At 38.4% G+C, this 23,277-nt stretch overlaps 1 long non-coding RNA gene across 1 annotated transcript in view; it reads right to left on the bottom strand.

The window, feature by feature from the left end:
* Positions 1–4,711: 4,711 nt before the first annotated feature.
* LOC135968212 (uncharacterized) overlaps positions 4,712–23,277 on the bottom strand; it is a 202,200-nt gene continuing 183,634 nt past the window's right edge. Inside the window, exon 3 of the long non-coding RNA XR_012427054.1 lies at positions 4,712–4,786. This is a non-coding gene — a long non-coding RNA (uncharacterized lncRNA). The remainder of the gene's footprint in view (positions 4,787–23,277) is intronic.

The following is a 23,277-nucleotide window of genomic DNA, read 5'->3' as shown; positions in this document are numbered from 1 at the left end:
CATTCTCTAACCTCCAGGGGAAAATCCTCAGCATCCTCTCCAGTACCTTGGATGTGAGCCTTGGGGTCAGGGTCATCAGACCAGGCCCATGGCGTCTTGGCTTATCTTGAGTGGATGCCCTGGTAGCCCTGTTTACAGCAAGATGCGTGTTTATTATCTGCTAATATCTGCCTTGGACCAGCAGACAAACTCGGAAATAAGACAAGTCCCATTTAACATTATTATATCTGTATTTTATTATAAGATGAAGTTGGAATTGGAGTTTTCTGGGGTAGATCTTGGGAGGACAGCCTACAAGAAAATCAGGAATGGGATAAGGTTTAAACAGTCTCTGAGAAGGTGGGGAGCCTGTAATGTACCCCAAAACCTGTTTGCTTAGCTATACCAAGCCAAGTGGGTTAGCTCCCTTTGAAGATTTTTATTTCCTCATTATGTAGACAGCTCCAGGGGAAAGCGCCCCAGGAGAGAGGACAGGCAAGAACACCATTGGCGGTGGCTTGGGCTGATGAGAACAACAGCTACACCTTAGCTTCAGGGACAGCCTTCCTCAAAGAAATTACAACTGTTCTGGCCCTTTTGTGCAGGTGGCTGCAGAGGTCGATGCCTTTGAAATAAGTTCCCCAGCAGCAGGGTAGAAAAGATGTAGTGAGATGCATCATACTTAAGATTCAACTGGGAGCATACCAGGGATGCTCTCTAACGTAATCAAGGGAAGGCTGAATGAAACAAAGTGATTTATCATCTATAACTTCAAACCTATTTGTGTTTTGACATCAACTCTGTTAACATTGTGTCACAATTTTGTAGAGCCTTTGATATACAAATACAATTTTATTTGTGTTTAAAATAAAAGAAAAGGTACAGTGAAGAAGTAACAGCAATTGCCAAAGACATGTGCCTGTTGCTCAGTAGGAGATCATAGCTGGGTAACTTACAGTTGTCACCTAAGCTTTTGTCCAAATAAAGCAAGGAAAACATGGGTTCTCAAATATCCTAAGGGCTACATCAGAGAATCATAAAAAATACCAATTATTAATAATAATAGTTGATATTTATTGAGGTCTTACTCTGTGCTTGGCTTGTGTTAAGTGTTTTATAGTTATTTGTCATTTGTTCCGCAACAGCAGCAACAGGGTAGGTGATACAATCAACCACATTTTCAAGTTTAGGCAATGCAGGCTCAGAGAGATTAAGCAATTTACCTGAGGACACACAGTAAGTGGAAGAACCAGAATCTAAACTTAAGTTTCGTTTCAGTTACTATTACTGCATATCAAACTACCTCAAACCTGAGTGGTTTAAGAGAGCAGCAGTCATTTCATTATCTCTATTTTTTTTTTTTTTTTTTTTGTGAAGGGCTTGATTAGTTGTTCTGGCTAGGGATATTTTATATATTATTTAATATAAGTTATATATAATAGATAAAACATATTATATATTTCATATATAGGTATTTCATATATATATGAAATCATGCAGCAGCTCTAGTTCTACAATATTCTATGGGTTATAAATAAATCCCAAACCTGCTCAGATTCAAGGGGAGGTTAATTAGACTCTAACTCTTAAGGGCAAGTGGCAGAATTCTAGAAAACCATGGATAGGAACTTTTGTTGTAAATATCTTTGAAAAATACAACTACTACAGATCTTTTGAGTCCAAAACCTAGGTACATAACCACCAGGTTGTATCATTTTCCTGAAGGGGCATCAGGAGCCACACACTGATTTTTCTAACTTTGATGTATCATAGTATTTTTTAATGAAGTTAAAGTAATTGGTTAACTGTATAACCAAACGTTGTTCTTTCTTAGCCCTTTAAAAGTTTATGTAATATTTACAAGTCAGAGTTCTTTGCAAATTCATGTTTCCTACTTTTGGGTTTAGATGATATAGTCAAGGTAAGTATAGGAATTTAGATGAAAAAAGTTTTAATCAGGAAAGGCTTTGTAGAGGGGTTAGGACTTTAGCTGGTTTTGATACATGAGTAGGATTAGGAGGTCAAACGTAGCAGGACATCATTAGGACAGGGGAGAGGGTGATGAGGGCATCGGACCCCAAATGGAGGATCTTAGGGAAGGGGTAAAAGGGCTCAGAGAGATATAGGTTTATCATACTTACGGCCATGACAGTTCTTTGAGATCATTTGGTCTAAGTATCTTTGTTTAGACATAAATCATCTAAAACCCAACAAATTTGAAAGATTTCTCCAGGATCACATACGAAGTTAAAATATAATGGTGAAGAAATTCCAGAGTTCCTTCTTTCTCCCTCTTTCTTTCTTTCCTTTCCTTCCTTCCTTCCTTCCTTCCTTCCTTCCTTCCTTCCTTCCTTCCTTCCTTCCTTCCTTCCTTCCTTCCTTCCTTCTTTCTTTCCTTTTCTTTTCTTTTCTTTTCTTTTCTTTTCTTTTCTCTCTCTCTCTCTCTCCCTCTTTCTTTCTCTTTCTTTTTTTTTTTTTTTGATGGAGTTTCACTCTTGTTGCCCAGGCTGTAGTGCAATGGCACGATCTCGGCTCACTGCGACCTCCGCCTCCTAGGTTCAAGTGATTCTCCTGCCTCAGCCTCCCAAGTAGCTGGGATTACTGAAACCCACCACCACATGCGGCTAATTTTTTTGCATTTTTAGTAGAGGTGAGGTTTCACCATATTGGCCAGGCTAGTCTCGAACTCCTGACCTCAGATGATCTGCCCACCTCGGCCTCCCAAAGTGCTGGGATTACAGGCATGAGCCACTGCGCCCGGCCCAGAGTTCTTATTTCTTTACACTTGATAGACAGAGACCAGATTGTGCACTCATTTGAATCCCGCATCAATAAATTTGAATGTTACTTGAAAGCTGTAGAGAACACTTGACATTTCTGATTAAGGAAATGAACATATTTAATTCATACATGCTAACTGGCAGGTCAAAACCCATGGAAAGATTTTGTACAGATTCTAGGGAACTATGGATGGCAGTTTACCATCCAAACACTAGATAGCAGACTTGGTTGTAGGAGGGAGAGGAGGATGTGGTGGGTATATGGTATTTAATTTATAAATCTTATGTTGGATCCTCCTGGTAAAATAGTTTTTGGGCTATTTCACTTAGGCATTATAAATATCTATTATTACAAATTTCTACTCATTAAATTTTCTTTCAGTATGAATGTAAGTGCTCCATTTCCCCCTTTATGTATTCATTGTGTGCCAGATCTATAAAAGGAGTATACATCGCAGAGTGGGAAATTTGGCCGCCTCACTCATGACCTCATCTAGAACAGTATCTGGCTTACAGTAGGGGCTCAAAGATGTTTGAAATTTTATTTGCTTTATTTTTTCATGTTCTGATCACATCATTTTTAAAAGCCTGTTTTAATTTGAAGAATCTTTGTCGTATAAAAAAGCAAACATGGTACGAAGTGTGGTCTTATATCTTTCAGCCCATTAACCAAAACATTAACATCTTACATAACCATAGTACAAATATCTAGAGTAAAAAGTACTATTGGTACAACTGTATTAATGAAACTAAACACCTTATTTGAATTGTACCCATTTGTGCCCCCTACCCTCTAACTAATGCCACCTTTCTGGTTCTGGGATCTTACCCAGAACTTCCGGTTACATTTAGTTACTATTTCTTCTGAGTCTCCTCCATTTTCTGACAGTTCCTTGGTCTTTGTGTTTTGTCACCCTGACAGGTCTGAAGAGTACTGATTAGGCACTTTGTAGATTGTCCATTAGTATTGACTTATCCAATTATAAATGAGGGTATGCATTTTTGGCAAAAACGCAGGACATAATATTGTGTCCTCAGTGCACAGCATCAAGGTATTTATAATGTTGGTGTGTCTCATTGTGGGTGATGTTTACCAAGATCACTTGGTTAGTTTGATGATTGCTGATTTCTCCAATGCCAAGTTACTTCCCCCAACTTTGTAGTTAATAAGTACCTTTGAGGAGATTCTCTGAGACAATGCTAATTCTGCTTCTCCTCAAACTCTTGTCCTCAAACTTCAGGATCTGTTTTTGCTCTATAATTACGCTGTGTTATTAGGCCAAATTGCTATTTTGCTGGCTTCATTTTTCATTCTTAGATGATCAAGAATATACATCTACTCTACATCTACTATCTGTTGACCAGTTTTAGATATAATATTTTTTTACTGATGGCTACTTACTTTCCCAGACTGAAGCTTTTTGCACCTCAGTTTTAATATTTCTAAAGTGAAAAGCTATGTTCTGAAAATACTGGGAAAAAATACCAATAATAATTAGTGGAATAGGTTCTACACTCTTAATTTCATTGAAAATATAAAGAGGTCTATTTATAAAAATTTATACAGTGGCATAAACATGTAAAAATACAGAAAACCACGAAGAAATAGCTTGTTAATAATTCTTCCCTCAACTCTAAACTTTGTTAAAATTATGCAAATATTCTTCCAGAATTTTCCTATGTGTATATTCACATATATCTAAATTTGTATTTTAGAAAGGATCATATTACATATACCATGTTAAATTTCTTTTTGTATTTAACATATTCTTAGCATATCTCTCTCAATAAGCATTCTCCACAAAATAATTATTAAGTGCTGTACTGTATTCATTTATGGGATACAGCAGGATTTATATAAATAATTCCTTATTAATGTATATTTATTATTTGCTTAATTTTTAAAATTGAAATGCAGGAGACAATATTTAGGAATAATATTTGAGGGTTACTTACTTCCTTGATTCTTCATATCCACCTTCTAGGCTTTCCATGTACACTGTCTTCATGAAGAAAATATATAGGATCTGGAACAAAGACACCACTGAGGTTTCTTAATCAATTTTCTAGACTCACAGTCATGTCAATAGTCTTGGAAGTCTTTACAAAGGTCTGATATCTAGAATCTACAAGGAACTTAAACAAATTTATAAGACAATAACAACCCCATCAAAAAGTGAGCAAAGGATATGAACGGACACTTCTCAAAAGAAGACATTTTTGTATGCGGCCAACAAACATGAAAAAATGCTCATTACCACTGGTCATTAGAGAAATGCAAATCAAAACCACAGTGAGATACCATCTCATACCAGTTAGAATGGCAATCATTAAAAAGTCAGGAAACAACTGATGCTGGAGAGGATGTGGAGAAATAGGAACGCTTTTACACTATAGGTGGGAGTGTAAATTAGTTCAACCATTGTGGAAGACAGTGTGGTGATTCCTCAAGGATCTAGAACCAGAAATACCATTTGACCCAGAAATCCCGTTACTGAGTATACGCCCAAAGTATTGTAAATCGTTCTACTATAAAGATGCTTGCACACGTATGTTTATTGCAGCACTATTTACAATAGCAAAGATTTGGAACCAACCCAAATGCCCATCAATAATAGACTGGATAAAGAAAATGTGGCACATATACATCATGGAATACTATGCAGCCATAAAAAGTAATGAGTTCATGTCCTTTGCAAGGACGTGGATGAAGCTGTAAACCATCATTCTCAGCAATCTAACACAGGAACAGAAAACCAAACACCGCCATGTTTTCACTTATAAGTAGGAGGTGAACAATGAGAGCACATGGGTACAGGGAGGGGAACACCACACACTGGCGCCTGTTGGGGGTGGGGGGTAAGGGGAAGCATAACTTTAGGAGAGATACCTAATGCATGTGGGGCTTAAAACCTAGATGACAGGTTGATGGGTGCGGCAAACCACCATGGCACGTGTATACCTATGTAACAAACCTACACATTCTCCACATGTATCTCAGAACTTAAAGTATAATTAAAAAAAAGAAAGTCAAGATTTTGCTTGCACATACTGAATTTTAAGGAGACTAGGTTCTTCCCATTTCTGAAATTTGACACTCAGTATACAGGGTGCAAACCATGAAATAAGCAGAATATGCAGCTAATTTGGTACGCATTTCTATTGAGAACTGAAATAGCTGGATTATAACAGAGACCTAAGGTTGACTCTACAAGATACTTCTCAAGAGTAGTCCAAAGTAGTTCTTGTAATTTATACTTCTATCAGCAGTATATGAGAGTTCCAGTTCCTCTACATCCTCAGCAACACTTGTATTACCAGTCTTACTAAAAATGCTCACTTTAATGGGTGTGCAGTGGTACTTTACTGTGGTCTTAATTTGCATTTCTCTGGTGACTAATGATGTTGAGAATTTTTTCATAAGCTTTTCGACATTTGGATTTTCTCATTTGTGAAGTTCCTGTTCAAATTTTTTGTGAAGTTCCTGTTTGACATTTTCTACTGGGCTATTTTTACTTTTATTATTGATTTGTGGAAGTGCTTGATACATTCCGGATAGTAGATCTTTTTCAGAAATATTTATTGCAAATATTTGATTTATTTATTTATTTATTTATTTATTGGAAGGGTCATGGAGCTTCCATGTCCTCCCTGGGCATGCCAACCTCCTGGAACCTCCACCATCTAGAAGCTATCTGGGAGCTCTACAAGTATTTTCTACCACTCTGTGGCATGTCTTTTTCTTCTCTTAAAGGAGTTTTTTTTGATCACCAGAGGTTCTTAATTTTAATGAAGTCAGTTTATTGTTCTTTTTCTTTATAGTTAATGCTTTTTGTGATCCATTAACATTTTTGTCTAAACCAAGTTGACGAAGATATTCCCCTTTGTTATCTTCTAAAGTCTTATTGTTAAATCATTTTCCTTTAGATCTATAAGACGTCTGAAATTTATTTTTGTGACCCCTGTAAAATATGGATTAAACTTCATTTTTTGAAAAAAGTATGGATATCCAGTTGATCCAGACCATTTACTGAAAAGACCCTTTGTCCCTCTTCCTTTGCTTGATGGTGACTTTGTTTGAAAGCAACATGAAATTGGCTGGTCTGTTTTTGGCCTCCCTCTTCTATTCTGCTGCTCTATTTGCCTATCTTTGCACCAATATCATAGTCTTAATTACTGTAGCCTTATAGTTGGCATCTGCTAATGTAAGACTCCAATTTCATTTTTAAACTTCAAGATTGTCTTCATTATTCTTGGCCTTCTTTCTTTTGATATAAATTTTAGAATCAACCTGGCAATTTACAAACACATATACACCAAAAAAACTGCTAAATTTTGATTGGAATAGCAAAAAAAAGTGATGGAAAATTTGGCAGAATTGACATGTTTATAATATTGAGTGTTCCATTCCATAAACATGATATATCTATCCTGCTGTTTAAGTGTTCCTTCATTTCTTCCTGTTACATTCTTCAATTTTTTTTTTCTGGTCTCTCACATACTTTGATTTTTTTTTTTTGATCCCTTTGTAAATGTCATCAGTACTTAAACTTTACTAATTCACTGTTGTAAATGTCAGGACAGAAGAAGAGATTCAGGGTGATGGGCAAGCCTAGTAGGGAGAATTTGTTTCTGTGTAGTCACTTCACTGTTTTGATTGTTTTTGTTTTATTTTCCTTTTTTCTTGTGGTGTTGGTTGTTTTCCAAACACTTGATCTAGGTGCAGAGTCTTCTGTAGCCAGGCATCCAGTTCACTTTTGACTGTAACAACCCTGCTTTATTCACTAATTTATAACAAGCCACTTTGGGAATTCATTCTTCCAAAACCTTGCCAATGATGAATTTCTTTGCACATCTGGTTTTCAAGGCCACTTTTGTCAGCCAACTACTCACTATAAAGACATGTCTTATCATCTCAGGAAATCCCTCTTCAGGGGCTTTTTGCCCTTATATCCATCTGAATTTCTAGGATCCATTGTCACTCTGCCCTCAAATCCCATCACTTTATAAGCAAAAGAGATTCCATATGAAGCTATTCTTGGTTGGTCTTGCTGCCTGCACCATCTTCCCCACACGTCCACCCTTCTGTTTTCAAGTTCAGGTGTGGAGGGCGGGGCTTCTATCGCCTGTTCCCTCAAGGTCATTGCTCATTGTAATGGTGATTTGCAAGTGAACTCTGGTTATCTTTCCATGAACTTTCTGGTAATGACATTATTCCCTTATCAACAGTGATGGAGGTTTCCCTTACTACAAATTTTATGTCATTTCTAATAACATTACATCGGGAATAGGATGAGGCGGGTGAGAATGACATCTGTGTTGCCAAACCTCATCTTCCCCCACAGATTTGAAATGGTTTTACTAGTGAATATATGAGAGTATAGTGATTCATATTTATGTCTCCATACTCAGAGGGCCATGACTGTATTCAATATCAAAGTTAAAGTGGCAATATTTTAATGATAGGTAAGATTTGTATTCTCCATACAGATGATGGAGCAGTGCAAAAAAATGAAAGGTATTTTTCTGAAAGGTAATGCAGGAACTGTTAAGCTGTTTACAACATATATTTATCATCATGACCAACCAAAATAGTACCTGTAATGCAATTATTTAAGCACCTACTTATCAAGTGCTTACCAGGTTTCTTGTAGTATGTTCAACACAACGTAGATTTTAAAACAGCATGGCTTGGTTTCTGTGCTTAGGAAAATATTTTGTATTTAGTGACTTATAAGTGACGTAAGTAGTGACTTATGAGTGACAACCTAAAATTATACAGCAGTGGAAATATTTAGTAAAATCATACAATGAAATAATATTATTAAGAAATGAAGAACTCAATATAGTCTCATAATAATTTGGAAGATGATGGAAATGGTGGAACTTCGGGTGGCCTTGAGTAATAGGCAATATATGGATAGGTGGAGTACTCATACATCCTGGATTTTCCTGTCTCAACCTATTATTATATTAATAGCTACATTTATCAAGTGCTTACTATGTACTAAGTACTCTACATGTTACCTATAATCCTCTTAACTATGACGTTATGAAAAATTTCCCAATTTTTCAAACAAGTGAAGCAAGATACAGACAGGTTGAAGAGCCTCTTGAAGGTCACGTGGGTCCAAGATGGGGAGCTAGAATTGGAACCCAGGTTTGTGTGCCTCTAAGCCTTAGCTCTGACACCCAACCTCATGTATTCTGCATCTAAGGGCACACTTTCTGGAAGGTATATCTTGAGTCTGGCTCAGAATATCTGGTCTCTGCTGTGGGCTGTCAGTGTTTCTCCAGAGCTGTATATTGCCACTTGATATTGGTAAAAACCACTATATGTTGCAAGCTTATCATGAGATCTGTGACTTGAGTTACTTCATCGTTCAGGGAGACCATTTTAACCCTAGTCCATGACTGTCATGGAAATAGATAAAACCTAGGCATCTAACCTTGGTCCTGGGTGGAGGATTGGATTGTTCAAAGTCTCTTCTCCTGGCTCTGGCTCCCTCCTGCGTCCTTCCCTGGTTCTAACCTGCTGGCTCTGATTCCTGACTCCCAGGCTACAACTTGCCCTACGTCCAGGCACACACATTTGGAATGGGAATGTGAAAGGAAAGTCTTTAGAATGTTTGCTTCTCTGGTTTGTTGGTCAATGGAAGGATGAGCAACACGATACCCTGGGGCACTCCTCTGTGCTTCCCGCAGAGTTGGGGGATGCCAAGTGCCTTTCTGAGCTGGACAGGAAAGCCCCGTGGAGACCCTTCCTGATGTTCCCTCTATGATTTTTCCTCTTTGTGCAGTCTGGGATAAAGGAGGGACTTTTCATTCAGTGCTGTCACCACTGCTGCTGCTGTCATCAACCTCTCCCTTGGGAGTTGAGCCAAAGGGAAGTCTGGGGAATTTTCCCTGAACCTTGGTAGAGGTGTGCTGGGAGGAGTGAGAAGTCTTAGGAGGTAGGAAGCAGGAGGAACTGAAGCCCAGCTGTGAAGGCTGCAGACTGCAGTGAGAGGAGGTGAGTGGCGTTCTTACTTATACTGGGTTATTCTAGGCTTCTGAGTATGCTCAGATTCCCTAGGATGGATGGACAGCCCCTAGTGCCTGAGGTGCTGCATGCCCTGAGCATTCACCTGCTGTCAAAACAACAGCTTTACCTCTAGCATCTGGGATTCTGGAAGACACATACCCCTTTCCAGGGTAACCACAGTCAATCTCTGTTCTCCATATGGTTGTTGTAGACTAATCTTGGGGATTAGAATGACAAATGACGGCAGCATCTAAAACATTGGCCAACAAATTTAATAGAGAAAGTTCAGCTTTATTCCTTACCTTATGAAAGAAGAAATGCCTACCGACTGCTGAATAGACCCCTAAGCTTATAAAAGATAGCTCACACACCAACTATATCTACTACCTGTGTCTGGGCTTTCTATCTCTGGTGTCACAGACCTACTGATTAAATATATGTGAATGAATGAATTGATATTTATAAGCTAGTTTTACTTTTTTATTAAGCAAATGATTCACAACCCAGGTGACAAGTTACATGCCAACTCCCAGGTCGATCACAATACAACCATGATGATAATTTCCTAAGAGGTCTGCTATGTATTGGACACTCCTTGTCAATTATATTTTTATTTTTATCAATGATATTTGGTAACTTGAGCAACATTTTTGAGAGGTTTGAGGTTTCAAAAAAATTTTTAGTAATATGAGGCACTTTTAGTACTTGAGAGAATGGTTCACAATCATAGGTTCTCCAAAAAATCCCAAACCATGTACGGCTGAGCTTTAGAATATCTCCATCTTACAACTGTCTTCTACAATGACTTACAACCTTGACATCTCTGCTAATATTTTTGCCCTCAATATAGACAAACTAGAATGTGGGCTGCTCATGGGAAGGGAAAGGATCCTAAAATCTGTGGCTGTTGGAACAGAAATGGTAACAGCAGGACATCTTGTATTTAATCATAGTTGTATCTGGAAGATTTTCATCCAAACTCTTTGGCAGGGTTTTTAATGCTAATTTATAAGCATAGTAGTTTACTTACATTAATAAATAAAATCGCATTGATTTCTTGACAGAGTTTAAATAAATCTATGCTGGAAGATTTTTTTAAGGAGTTATAAAGTCTACCATTTGTCTGAAATGTGGTTTAGAGATTGATAGAGGATAGAATTAGGAAGAAATAAATTTCACTCCAGGGGAATATGTATTCAATAATTATGTTGAATGAATAAAGGCTGGGTTCGGGTTTGTTACAAAATGAAAACAGATTGTCTTCTTTGTTCTTGGAGAACTAATCAGATTATGTTTTCCTTTCTGAACTTGGTCTTGTTGCCATAGGTAATGCTGAGGAGAACATCAGTAAAGAGATAATCATAAGAGGCATTTAGTAGGTATGAGCCCTGTAGTCTAAGGATGTTCCCTAGAGGAGCAAAGACGCTGGTCAGAGGTAACGCGAGTCATTACGGTGGTCCCGAGAGAGACTCAAGTTAGAGGGGCAGGCAGGACACGCAGGTATCAGTCCCTCCCTTGGAGCCCCACCCTCTACCCAGTGGACCTCGCTAGTCTGTCTCCTTCCTCTGCCAGATGGAGTTTCAGCATCATTTCCATTCCAAGCCTTCTGTAACTCTTCCACCTCCGCAAAGCACTTTACAAATACTTCCACCATCACTGTTCCTACATTGTAGCCTGATTTTCAAATGTATTTCTAGATCACGGACTTTGGAAGGACAGGCAGGGAAAATGTCCTAACAATTTTCTAGTGCCCAGCAATGTTTAAACTGAGGTCTTAAGTTGAGGTGGTGTTTCAGGCTATAGTTAGAGGCCTTTACTTTTTTTTTTTTCTTCTATTTCTTCTGAAATGGATGAAAAATACATTTTTCATGGATTCATTTCATTTCATGTGCTCCTTGTTTTCAATTTTTCTTTATGAGAAGTCAAGAGCAATTTTTGGATTGCAGAAGGCATGGATAGGGACAAAAGTCAAAGACTAAAATGAGAATAGCTTCGTTTCTTTCTACTGACCTTCTTGTTTCATAACTAGCTTGTTTCAGTACCAGACACTGAAGTTTGAGGTTTAGCTGAGCAAAATTCGCTTGAAAAAGTATCATTTAAAAAGATGAATTTGTGAAGCAAGCTATGCTTAACAGATCTGCAATTTGAAGAAAGTTTTAAGTCCCTACTTAGGCCAGGTTCAGTGGCTCACGCCTGTAACGACAGCACTTTGGGAGGCTGAGGTGGGAGGATTGCTTGAGCTCAGGAATTGGAGACCAGCCTGGGCAACATAGCAAGACCCTGTCTGTACAAAAAATTTTTAAAAATAGCTAGATATGGTGGTGTATACTTGTAGCCCCAGCTACTTGGAAGGCCGAGGTGTGAGAATTGCTTGAACCCAGGAGTTTGAGGCAGCAATGAGCTATGATGATGCCACTGCGCCCCAGCCTGGGTGACAGAGCAAGACCCTGTCTCTAAAACAAAAACTTCTATTCAACTATTGACATTAAATGAATCATTTCATGACTAAAAAGTATAAAGTTCTTATATAAGGTCTTTATAGTGAGTTAAGAAAGGTGGAAACAAATAGTAACAATGTTCATTGATATATAAATATATATATATACACACACACATCACTTACAACATAATACAATATAATATAAATATATATATATAGGGTTTACACACACACACTCATATACTTAATATATTTAGTGTTTACACATGAACTTTTGTGGTTTAAAAGTAGGTGCTTTTCCTCAACGTACACAGGTGTTAACTAACAAGAACATGCCCTAGCAGATACAAAGCTAAGGCCAGAAATGTTTTCTTCCACATTTTTTACCTGTTTCAATCTCAAATTGTAAACTCTACCATGTACCAGGTACCAGAAAATCATTAGACTGTGGGTGTGTGAAACGTTTGGGCAAACTGGAATGGATTTTCCTGCACATCACAGAGTAACTTGTCTTTCTGTCCATGGAACACGGAATACCAGTTTGTGAGTGGTTTAGTTCCAGACTCATGTGCAGGACTCAGCAGAGGGATCAAGTGAGGACACAGCAATGCAGTAATAAGCCCAAACCGGTCTCTTATTAAAGATCTTTTAAAGCCAAACAGCCATTCACTCTTATCCAATAGAGTGGGCCCAGGTCTCCACTCCATCTTGGTAGAGATCAGGGTGGAGGATAGGTGGAGGTTTCCTCCTTCATGCTTGGCATAATTTGAGGAGCTTGAAAAGCAGATTCTGTGAGATTAGAGCGCATTAATAAACATCTAGGATCTCTAGGATGGGAAGGCGTGGCACTTTGTTTTCCTCCCATATTTCTGTCCTGTATTTTGGATTTTGCCAGTTGTTTCCAGGGTCTTGGGGTAGCTTGTGTGTGTGTGTGTGTGTGTGTGTGCGCATGTGTGTGTGTGTCTGTTCTGTGAGTAGAAATGAAGACACTTACAAAGACTCTAATTTCTTTGTAGTTGGCAATAAAGTGAATTAAAAGCCTTCCTTCACTCAATTCTATACCTTTTCCTGTTTCAATTGCTACCACGATTTTTGAAAGTTTCTATTCCATGTTAAGAGTTAGTAGTATATGAATGTCTTCTTTTGAGAAGTATCTGTTCATGTGCTTGCCCACTTTTTAATAGAGTTGTTTTTTTTTTTTTTCTTGTAAATTTGTTAAAGTCCCTTGTGGATTCTGGATATTAGACCTTTGTCAGATGGATAGATTGCAAACATTTTCTCCCACTCTGAGCTTCACATCCTTTGTCTAGGAAATTCAATCAGCCACATAATGAAAATTTAGCTTCCAGGTTTTCTGATTCTTATAAAGTCAAAAAATGGTGTGTAAATCCCCTCTCATCCATTACAACATGTATAGCCTTGGAAAAGCAATTGAATAGCTTGAAATCTCAATTCTCAGCTGCAAAATGGGAATAAAAAACAAAATAGTACTAATAATATCAATGCTTGTGAAAGTCAAGAGAGATGCTAATTTGCTATTATCTGTTTCTGGGTTTAACTGGCGCAATAAATTGTAAAGTCAGTTACAGATCTGTCAAGATTTAACCATGTCGTTTGCCCAGGACTTTAGGGTAGGGGTTAGCAAACTCTGGCCCTTGGTCCCAAACTGGCTGGACACCCGATTTCATAAATAAAATTTTATTGAAACACAGCCATGCCTATTTGTTTACGTATTTCCTATGTCTGCTTTAATGCCACGACTGAAAAATTGAATTGTGATGGATAGATATATGGCCCACAAAGCCAAACATATTTACTCTTTGGCTTCTTGCAGAAAAAGTTGGCCACTCTCTGCTCTAGGGAGTTCCTAATGAAACACATTCTGTAACTTTCTACAATGCATTGCTTAATCTTTCATTTAACTGTAAGCACTGGCACTACGCTAAACAAAATAATAGCAGAGCACCCCTTCGGTCCAGAATCTACTTTACCTTCCTAGGTTTTGCCAAGGGTTCCTTTCTTGATTGCCTATGGATCGCTAATCTGCTCTCTCAAGTACAAGTAGCTTCATCAGGAGAATCAGAAGGGTGTGTTGTCCTTCTATTTTAATAAGCATTTCTTCATACTTTGTGTTACTGTCATATTGCCACATTCTCATGGCGCTTAGCTTCTCTGTACCTCTCTGTGTCTCTGTCTATCTCTCCCTCTCTCCCTCTTTCTCTCTCTAAAGTACATGCATGCATGCACAAACACACATACTGTATCATTGTCATTGCCAACTTTGGCCTATATAGCAGATAACAAAGGCATGATCAACGTGATCTTAAAATGTTCAAAGATATAAACCCCCAGAAATATTTAGTAGCATTGTTACCATGACTTATCCCAAAAGCAACTATGCCCAGAAGCAGACACCACCAACAGCAATGGAACAAATATCTATTTCTTCAGATACTTGTTCACTTTCTGCCTGTTAGGACTTCAATTTTATAGTGACCAAATTTTTTACTGTCTAGAAAAGATCAGGTAATATAAAGTGAAGCAAAAATTCATGAACCCTTTTCTTAAAGAAGCTCTGATTCTCTGAAGCACTGGGAAATCTACCCATGTGTAGAAACTGGTTCTAAATAAGAATAATGTGTCTGTTGTCAGCTGGTCTCAAATCCTCTGTATCTGGCCCCTGGAGAGGTAGCAGTTGATTGTAGAAAGATATTTCAGGGATATTTCTTATAATAAGAAAAGAATTCTTTAAGGCCTGCTCCCTCCAGTGACCAGAAGGTCATATTATCTGGGTCTCTGCTATAAAGCTTACAAAGGAAATCCTCATGACAATCTTGGTGACAGCATGCGATGCCCCCACCTCCTTCTAGCCCTCTACCCTCTCATCAAGAAGAATGAACACTGTGAGGGTTATACTCTCTGCTTTGGCAGAAAGCCCAGCTCATCACAGGCTTCCTCACAGAGTCCAAGTGTACCAAAGCTTGAAGAGCAAGAACTGTGCTGCATGGTAGGGTCCAAGAGTTTCCATATTAAGCCTTAAATGTTTAAGAAGAATTTTAAAGGGATGTCAAGCCTTGAGTGGAATCATCACTAGATGTGGACCCACTTCTTGGTGAGTGGCTGTCAAGTCATTTTGATAATGACCCCCTAATAACTTTCTACGTGATCATATGCATGGGTGCATAAACACAAAACAAAACAACATTTGCTCCTGCTATGAGTAGGCTTCATGATCTATCCTATTCTATTCTACTCTTCTGATCTATCCTATCCTATCTTATATTTTAATTCATCTCATTTTTGTTTTTTAAAGCTGGTGTTTAACTACTAAATGTATTGTGTTTCTCCAAGTGATTTGTAATCTGAATTTTTAAAAAAGTGAGTAGGCAAGGGTCAGTAATGCCATTAGCTGGAGCATTGTTGTTTAAAGAATTAAAATTGTTTAAAAATTTTCCAATTAAAATTGACAGTTGGAAAACAATATCTATTTTCCTTCACAGAAAAACATGACAAAGGAGTTTAACCGAGAGTACACAGGCCTCTCTGGGCATATGTAGGTTTTTCCTTCCAAAACCAACTTTTAAGAATCCTTCTTTTCTTTTTTATTGTAGTACCAGGCTTTCTTTTTCCATTATTATTTTTTTCTTTCTATTCATTTTCTCCCTCTCTGCCTTTTACCAGTAGATCATCTGGTAACTGGAAGGGCTTCCATGTTTTCTCTTACCCCTGACCTGGGGTTTGACTATGTCCCCACCCAAATCTCACCTTGAATTGTATCTCCCAGAATTCCCATGTGCTGTGGGAGGACCCAGTGGGAGGTAATTGAATCAAGGGGGTTGGTCTTTCCCATGCTATTCTTGTCATAGTGAGTAAGTCTCATGAGAGCTGATGGGTTTATCAGGTGTTTCCACTTTTGCTTCTTCCTCATTTTCTCTTGTCACCACCATGTAAGAAGTGCCTTTCACCTCCTACCATGATTCTGAGGCCTCTGCAGCCATGTGGAACTGTTAAGTCCAATGAAACCTCTTTTTCTTCCCAGTCTCATGTATGTCTTTATCAGCAGCATGAAAACAGACTAATATAGTAAATTGATACCAGGAGTGGGGTGTTACTGAAAAGATACCCAAAAATGTGGAAGCGACTTTGGAATGGGGTAACAGGCAGAGGTTGGAACAGTTTGGAGGGCTCAGAAGACAGGAAAATATGGAAAAGTTTGGAACTTCCTAGAGACATGACGAATGGCTTTGCCCAAAATGCTGATAGCAATATAGACAATAAAGTCTAGCCTGAGGTGGTCTCAGATGGAGATGAGGAACTTGTTGGGAACTGGAGCAGAGGTGACTCTTGTTATGTTTTAGCAAAGAGACTGGTGGCATTTTGCCCGTGCCCTAGAGATTTCTGAAACTTTGAACTTGAAAATGATGATTTAGGGTATCTGGTGGAAGAAATTTCCAAGGAGCAAAGCATTCGAAAGGTAACTCGGATACTGTTAAAGACATTCAGTTTTATAAGGGAAGCAGAGCATAAAAGCTTAGAAAACTTGCAACCTGACTAAGTGATAGAAATAAAAACCATTTTCTGATGAAAAATTCAAGCTGGCTGCAGAAATTTACATAAGTAGCAAGGAGCCTAATGTTAATCCCCAAGATCATAGGGAAAATGTCTCCAGGCCATGTCCAAGACCTTCATGGCGGCCCCTCCCATCACAGGCCTGGAGGCCCAGGAGGAAAAAGTGGTTTTGTGGGCCGGGCCCAGAGTCCTTGTGCTGTATGCAGCCTAGGGACTTGGTGCCCTGTGTCCTAGCTGCTCCAGCAGTGACTGAAAGGGGCCAATGTACAGCTCAGGCTGTGGCTTCAGAGGGTAGAAGACCCAAGCCTAGGCAGCTTCCATGTGGTGATGAGCCTGCAGGTGCACAGAAGTCAAGAATTGAGGTTTGGGAACCTCTGCCTAGATTTCAGAAGATGTATAGAAATTCCTGGATGCCCAGGCAAAAGTGTGCTGTAGGAGTGGTCCTCTCATGGAGAACCTTTGCTAGGGCAGTGCAGAAGGGAAATGTGGGATCAGAGCCCCCACATAAAGTCCCTACTGGGGCACTGCCTAGTGGGGCTGTGAGAAGAGGGCCACCGTCTTCTAGACCCCAGAATGGTAGATCCACTGACAGCTTGTACTGTGTGCCTGGAAAAGCCACAGACACTCAAAACCAGGCCATGAAAGCAGCTGGGAGGGAGGCTGTACCCTGCAAAGCCACAGGGGCAGAGCTGTCCAAGACCATGGAAACCCACCTCTTGCATCACCATGACCTGGATGTGAGACCTGGAGTCAAAGGAAATTATTTTGGAGCTTTAAAATTTGACTGTGCTGCTAAATCTCAGACTTGCATGGGCCCTGTAATCCCTTTGTTTTGCCCAATTTCCCCAATTTGGAATGGCTGTATTTACCAAATTCCTGTGCCCCCATTATATCTAGGAAGTAACTAACTTGCTTTTGATTTTGCAGGCTCATAGATAGGAGGGACTTGCCTTGTCTCAGGTGAGATTTTGGACTGTGAACTTTTGGGTTAATGCTGAAACGAGTTAAGACTTTGGGGGACTGTTGGGAAGGCATGATTGGTTTTAAAATGTGAGGACATGAGATTTGGAGGGGCCGGGGCAGAATGACATGGTTTGGCTGTGTCCCCATCCAATTCTCAACTCGAATTTTATATCCCAGAATTCCCACATGTTGTGGGAGGGACACAGGGAGAGATAATTGAATCACGAAGGCTGGTCTTTCCTGTGCTATTCTCATGGTAGTGAATAAGTCTCACAAGATCTTACGGGTTTATCAGGGGTTTCTGCTTTTGCTTCTTCCTCATTTTCTCTTGCTGCTACCATGTAGGAAGTGCCTTTCACCTCCCGCCATGATTATGAGGCCTCCCCAGCTATGTGGAACTGTAAGTTCAACTAAACCTCTTTTTCTTTTTCTTCCCAGTCTCAGGTATGTCTTTATCAGCAGTGCAAAAATAGACTAATACACCCGTCATGTCCTGCTGGGGCCACCTCTCTGTGTCCTAGGCCTGACCCAATCCAACTTATCTTTCAGGTTTACTTTTCTGTGGAAACAGTTCCTAATTCTTCTAGGACTCAGTGACATCTATTTCCAGGTTGTCCAAACAGCATCGCTTATGGTACTTTTCATGCCACCACGTAATTGCTTGTGAGTTGTTTCCCTTAGTGGACTGTGGGCCCATGGAGGGCAAGAACTGGGTCTTCTGCTCCACAGTAACCCTGCACTGCAGTGCCAGGCCCAGCACCCACCAGGCCTGTGATGAAAATCTGTTCAGTCAATGAGAGGATGAATGAATCTATTGGTTGGAGGGGGAAAAGGACATTGGATGAAGGATTTCAATGGGCAAATTTATTAAAATTAGTTCTACTATACTTATCTTCTTTGGCTTAATGTGCAGGCTGCTCTCTAAAATAAGATTGAAATATTTTTCTCTTATCTCTGGAGAGATAGTCTTTGTAGGTTGATTCAGAACTCTCTTGCCCAGAACATTCTACTATTATTGAGTCTGATTTACAGATTATGTGCATTGGTATGCATATCAGGTGCTTGGAGACACTGAGGCCCCCTGGATATACTTATGAGATGAAAGGAAATGGGAAGAGATTATATGTATTGAGGATACTAGCTGGGCACAGTCAGGAGAACTGCATGTGCCAAGGATCTGATTTGCCTTATTTCCCCGCCATCTCTGGGGGAGTGGAGAGCAGAAAACTAACAAGAGTTAGAAGGCCTGATCTTTGTCAACACATTTGATACTCACTTGTTATGTGGTTTTGAGCACTTTTTAATCTTTTACTTTCCTTTTACAAATGTTTATGAGAAGAGTCATTTAATGTGATGATATCTTTCATGAGAGTCAGCAATGCCTTCTGGATTCATTTTTATTTCTCGACCACCACTATTTGATCATAAAACAGAAGTTATATAAATATAACAAGATAATATTTTAAAGTAAACATTAAATTTAATTACCTGCATGTTCATAATATTAGCAGAAAATTGTGGATTAAGACGTAGATGACATTTACCTTGAGGTTAGGTCATATTCCTATTTTTAGATTGCATCAGTAAAAAGCCCCCCTTTTACTGTAGATGTCACATAAAACATCTACAGTTTTACACTAGTACTGTAGTGTAGCGTAAAACATATTTCTCTAACTGTGGAATTTGGTTGAATTTGGGTTAGACTACAAGGTAGATGAAAATCTTGCTCTGGATTGAGATTGGGCACCATTGCTAATAACATATGAGCCTCTGCTTTTCATAATCAAAATGCTGACATAATTTTTCTGAGTATTACAGGAAATTGTTGAAAATTCTATATCTCTACCATGTTCTGTGCTTCAACTTTCCTGCTACTATTTTTTTTAACAAGAAGAAATAGTATGCTAACAAGTGGAAACAACTAATACATCATCCAGAAAGTAATTTAGTCACTAGAATAAACTGTTCTTAGAATTTCTGCTGGTATTATGTAAGTATTTAATCATTTTCAATCTAAAATGGTTTTATGTTGGAGCTGGTCTAAATATTATAATATTAAAAAATTGGTAAGTAATCCACTTTTCATTTATGAGAGGATCTAAAAATAGGTTTGTCTTCTTTTAAAATAATTCTGATGAAGTCATAGCCAGAAGTTAAATTTGGTAGTGGTCAAATTCATCACGTGCTGCCTAAAGGATGTTACTAATCCAAAAATTGAGTATCTGATGTTAAAGTGTTATAGAAATACGAAGCACTTACAAAGACTACCTTAAATAATAAAAAGTCAGAGAAGGAAGTTAAGGGCTAAAGAATGAGTTGCAGCTTTCATTGATGCCTTTGACTTGGGTTTAATGAGGCAGAAATTATTGGCCATTGGATAAAGAATATTGTAGCTACTTTTCTTTATTACAGATCGTGTCCTGTGAACATGCAGTAATTACTTTACTAAATCAAGGACATTTCTAATGTCTTAAATCCTAACATTTCACCATGCTATTCTCTGAGAATTCCATGACTTGGGAATGCTTTTCAGGTCAATGAACCCAGAAAAGAACAAGTTTGACCTGTGTTACTAAATGGGTCACTGTAGAGAATTGCATTACAATACAATTGTGTAGTATTTCCCAAGTTATGAAAACAGAAACTCTGCATGCCATTTCTATGGTATGAACTAAATTAGAGGCAGGCCCTAGAGTGAAGCTTACTCAACCTTTAGGGAAAAGAAACAAATTTTCCCAAGAGTTGAATTTTTATGAGTGATTATTAACCTGATAGACTTGGATGGATTTTTCTCAATCACTTACAGCGATGGTTCCCAATGTCTCGGGTAAAATGACGTGAGGGCAGTGGGATTTGGTTTGCTAATCTAAGAAGGTGTTACCACTCTACTGTTCTGTGGGCCTTAGCCCAATTACTGTGTCTGGGGATTTCAAAAACAAATTGTATTCTGACTAATTCATATTCAAATAAACCTATGAGTGACAAAGGGGTTTTGAACTCTGGCTGTCCCTATCTATGTGGCTGCTGAGTGGAGAGTCAAGAGGAAACTTCTCACTCATCTCTCAGGAGGGGCTGTTCCCGAGCACCAAGGCTATTCTTAAGTAACATGGGACTCGATGTGTTTCTAAAATCATAGAAATAAATAATTCCACTATACTCACTATATTCTCTAGTCAGATATTTCTCTCAAAAAATAAATTTAAAATTCCTTTGGAAAAATTAAATGAGTGAAATGGTAAAAATGGTTTGAAAATGATGAGCAATTATACAGGACTTTTCCTACTAAACACTGAAACATACTCTTATTAAACAATTTTAATTGGCGAAAAAAAATGAATGTACAGATGAATGGAGCAGAGTGTAGCTCAGAAATAGACTGTTAGATAGTTACAACAGCTTGTGATGAATGGGTATCACACGTCTTTTGGGAAAAGAGAACTTAAAGATGTAACAGCGGTATATTTGATTAACCACTATTATTATTATTACATATGTATGTCATCACCTCATATCTAAAAATTACAGAAGGCAAGAAAATAGAACAAAATAAACTACCAGAAGAGGTGAGGAATTAGGCACTGGATCACAGAGTAGGAAAGGAGTTGCTAAACATAAATCACAGAAAAAATGATATATTTTTCACTAGGTAGACATATAAATTACATCTATGTAAAAATTATCACCAGAAATGTAAAAGGCCATCAACAAATTGCATAATTTATTTATGACAAATAAAATCTTCTGACCTCTCTGTGATTCCTTTGTTCTTTCCTTTATAGTCGCCTCCCACAACTGTAAATTCAACTATATGTGAATAGCCAATAAGCACCTCAAACTTAAGTCCCCAAATCTCATTCTCTGCAATATTCCACCTCTTAGAAAAATGTTAGAAACTCTTGTTCAATTTCCAAAGCCATAAGTCCAGATGTTACCTTTTTTTTTTTTTAATTTTCTTCCCTTTCTTTATAAAATCCATCAGTGTAGCCTGAAGATTCTACCTCCTAAATTTATCTGGAGTACATTTTCTCCATCTCTGATGGCACTCCCTAGTCCACATCCCTATTATTTCTGGCCTGGTCTGTTCAAATAACTTGTCTTTTGTTTGTTTTGTTTCCACTCTTGTCCATCTCTGATTTGTTTTCTAGAGCAGCTAGAGTGTTATTTTTAAAAAAGCAAAATAAGAACAAGCCATCTCTTGCTTAAAATCTTTCACTCGCTTCACTTCCCTTTTAGGAGAAAATTCAAATTCTTTCTGACGGCCTATAGCCTCTACACAGTCCCTGGCTTTCCTCATCCTATGCCACTCTTCTTGCTGTCCTTTCTTTCTAGAATGCTCTCTCCCTTCCTCTCCTGCTCATACACTCCAGCTCCATTCTTATATTTTAGATCCTGACTTAGATTTATTTCCTTAGAAATACCTTTATTGACATTACAATCTAAATAAGTGATTACCAACCCATTATTCTCTTTCTAGAAACTGATATTTTTCCTTCATAGCACTTATTATTTATAGCGTGTGTTTAATATATTAGGATTAATTCGACAGGTTTCATGCAGCTGAAAAAACAGCATTTTCTCATGTAATTAGAAGTTTAGAGTTAGAAAAGTGGTTACTGGTCTTGCTGTTAGTGGCTCAAGGCTATCAGGACAGATGTCTCTGTAATTCCTTTGTTCTTTCCTTCAGTGTCGCTGCCCCCCATCACAAGGATGCTGCTCTACCTCCTGCATCCTACATTCCAGGGAAGAGCAGTGAAGAGCATAGGATAAAATGGGCACCTAACAAACTCTTGGAAAAGTTTCCTGAAAGCCACAGACAGAAGCTTCTACTTGCATGACTATTGGTCAGAATTTAGACACGTGTCCCTCCCCATCTGCAAGGGAAGAGGGAATTTTTTAGTTTGTTTTTAAACTGGGCACAATGGCTTCTCCCATTTTCCATTAGTTTTCTTTCAACTAAAAATAATTTGGTTTCTTTTAAAAGAAAAAGAGGGGGAATGAATCTTGGGTATTAACATTCTTGGCTACAGTGTGTATGTTTGTTCACCAAATTCCTGTTTTTCCTAACTTTTAAAAGAAGGCATCATGTTTTATTTTTTCCAAAAATGTATATACCCATGGCCTACATTTGGGTAAGCATTCAATAAATTGTTGAACAAATAAAACTTACTGAGAATCATGGCATAGCACTTCCTGGACTTTCCAGGTCAGGGATGCTATGTTGAGGTGGTCCAGTTTGCACTGAAGGCTAAATTTTGCTCATGCCCTTGGAGATCATACTATAGCCCACCTTTTGCAGGAATGTTCTTCTGAAATTATCTTTCTTTTTCTCCTTCCCCATCTATTATTCTTCCACCAGATGATTCCCAAAGCAAACAAGATGACTTATCATCTCCCGACTTAAAAAGATATATCTATATGCTGATTGCTACCATCCCAGCCCCAGCCCTGACCTCTTTCCTGAACTGGATAAAACTATCTGTCTGACATTACCATCTACAGGCTGCTCAAACGTAACATTATCA

This window comes from Macaca fascicularis, chromosome 18 (genome assembly GCF_037993035.2).
Source record: "Macaca fascicularis isolate 582-1 chromosome 18, T2T-MFA8v1.1".
NCBI classification, from domain to species: domain Eukaryota; kingdom Metazoa; phylum Chordata; class Mammalia; order Primates; family Cercopithecidae; genus Macaca; species Macaca fascicularis.
This window is presented reverse-complemented; position numbering and strand designations above follow the sequence as displayed.